This window comes from Bombus vosnesenskii, unplaced genomic scaffold, assembly GCF_011952255.1.
Source record: "Bombus vosnesenskii isolate JDL3184/JDL3185 unplaced genomic scaffold, Bvos_JDL3184-5_v1.1 scf7180000015234, whole genome shotgun sequence".
NCBI classification, from domain to species: domain Eukaryota; kingdom Metazoa; phylum Arthropoda; class Insecta; order Hymenoptera; family Apidae; genus Bombus; species Bombus vosnesenskii.
The window spans coordinates 5,843-8,763 of record NW_022883897.1 but is presented as its reverse complement, the minus strand read 5'-3'; positions in this window follow the sequence as shown (position 1 = coordinate 8,763).

Sequence of the window (2,921 nt, the reverse complement as noted above, 5' to 3'; positions counted from 1 at the left end):
ATCTTCGCGATTTGCGAGCTGCTGGGCTTGTTTCGACGCTTAAACGGTAGAGCATTACACTGGCAGTGTAAAATGCAGTGAAATGAGCGCCTAAACGTCGAAATATCTGCAACGGGAAGGAAACGACGGCTAGTATTCGTCAAAATCTACGAAATCACGCGATTTGGGAGCCATTTTGCTCGTTTCGACGCTGAAACGGTAGAACATTACATTTGCAGTGTAAAATGGAATGAAACGAGCGCTAAAACATCGAAATATCTGCAACGGGAAGGAAACGACGGCTAGTTTTCGTCAAAATCTACGAAATCATCGCGATTTGCGAGCTATTTTGCTTGTTTCGACGCTGAAACGGTAGAACATTACATTTGCTGTGTAAAATGGAATGAAACGAGCGCTAAAACATCGAAATATCTCCAGCGGGGAGGGAATGACGGCTAGTTTTCGTCAAAATCTACGAAATCATCGCGATTTGCGAGCTATTTTGCTTGTTTCGACGCTGAAACGGTAGAACATTACATTTGCTGTGTAAAATGGAATGAAACGAGCGCTAAAACATCGAAATATCTCCAGCGGGGAGGGAATGACGGCTACTTTTCGTCAAAATCCACGAAATTATAGCCATTTGCGAGCTATTTTTCTTGCTCCACTCTTAAACGGTGGAACATTTAATTTCCAGTGTAAAATAGAGTTCAACGAGCGCTTAAACGTCGAAATATCTCCAACGGAAGGAAATGACGGCTAGTTTTCGTCAAAATCTACGAAATCATCGCGATTTGCGAGCTATTTTGCTTGTTTCGACGCTGAAACGGTAGAACATTTCATTTGCAGTGTAAAATGGAATGAAACGAGCGCAAAAACATCGAAATATCTCCAGCGGGGAGGGAATGACGGCTACTTTTCGTCAAAATCTACGAAATCATCGCGATTTGCGAGCTATTTTGCTTGTTTCGACGCTGAAACGGGCGTGCATAACATTTACAGTATAAATGGAGTTTAGCAAGCGCTTAAACGTCGAAGTGTCTCCAACGGGAAGGAAATGACGGCTAGATTTCATCGAAATCGACAAAATCTTTGCGTTTTGCGAGCTATTTTGCTTGTTTCGACGCTGAAACGGCAGAACATTACATTTGCAGTGTAAAATGAAATGAAGCGAGCGCTAAAACATCGAAATATCTCCACCGGGGAGGGAATGACGGCTACTTTTCGTCAAAACCCACGAAATTATAGCCATCTGCGAGCTATTTTTCTTGTTCCACTCTTAAACGGTAGTGCATTGCATTTGCAGTGTAAAATGGAGTTTAACTATCGCTTAAACGTCGAAATATCTCCAACGGGAATGAAATGACAGTTAGTTTCCGTCAAAATCGACGAAATCTTCGCGATTTGCGAGCTATTTTGCTTGTCTCGACGCTTAGTCGGTAGTGCATTGCATTTGCAGTGTAAAATGGTATTCAACGAACGTTTAAACGTCTAAATGTCACCAACGGGAAGGAAATGACAGTTAGTTTTCGTCAAACTCGACGAAATCTTCGCGATTTGGGAGCTATTTCGGTTGTTTCGACGCTTAAACGGTAGTGCATTGCATTTGCATTGTAAAATGGAGTTCAACCAGCGCTCAGACGTCGAAATATCTCCAACGAGAAGGAAATGACACTTTGTTTTCATCAAAATCGACGAAATCTTCGCGATTTGGGAGCTATTTTGCTTGTTTCAACGCTGAGACGATAGTGCATTACATTTGCAGTGTAAAATAGAGTTCAGCGAGCGCCTAAACGTCGAAATATCTCCAACGAGAAGGAAATGACAGTTAGTTTCCGTCAAAATGAACGAAATCTTCGCGATTTGCGAGGTATTTTTCGTGTTTCGACGCTTAAGCCGTAGTGCGTTAGATTTGCTGTGTAAAACTGAGTTCAACGAGCGCTTATACGTCGAAATCTCTCCAACGGGAAGGAAATGACGGCCAGATTTCATCGAAATCGACGAAATCATCGCGATTTTCCAGCTATTTTGCATGTTTCGACGCTGAAACGGTAACGCATTACATTTGCACCGTAAAATGGGGTTCAACGAGCGCTTATACGTCGAAATGTCTCCAACGGGAAGTAAATGACCGCTAGATTTCATAGAAATCGACGAAATCTTCGGGATTAGTGACCTATTTTGCCTGCTGTGGACGCCTAAACGGTGGTGCATTGCATGTACAGTGTAAAAAGGAGTTCAACGAGCGCTTATACGTCGAAATGTCTCCAACGGGAAGGAAATGACGGCTAGATTTCATCGAAATCGTCGAAATCTTCGTGATTTGCGAGCTATTTTGCATGTCTCGTCGCTTAAGCGGTAGTGCATTGCATTTGCAGTGTAAAATGGAGTTCAACGAGCGCTTAAACGTCGCAATATCTAAAACGGGAAGGAAATCGCGTCTAGATTTCATCGAAATCGACGAACTCTTCGCGATATGCGAGCTATTTTGCATGTTTCGACGCTTAAACGGTAGTGCATTACATTTGCAGTGTAAAATGGAGTTCAGCGAGCGCTCAAACGTCGCAATGTCTCCAACGGGAAGGAAATGACTGCTAGATTTCATCGAAATCGACGAAATCTTCGCGATTTTTTAGCTATTTTGCTTGTTTCGACGTTTAAACGGTAGTGCGTTGCATTTGCAGTGTAAAATAGAGATCAACGAGCGCTTATACGTCGAAATGTCTCAAACGGGAAGGAAATGACAGTTAGTTTTCGTCAAACTCGACGAAATCTTCGCGATTTGGGAGCTATTTCGCTTGTTTCGACGCTTAAGCGGTAGTGCATTGCATTTGCAGTGTAAAATGGAGTTCAAATAGCGCTCAGACGTCGAAATATCTCCAACGAGAAGGAAATGACACTTTGTTCTCATCAAAATCGACGAAATCTTCGCGATTTGGGAG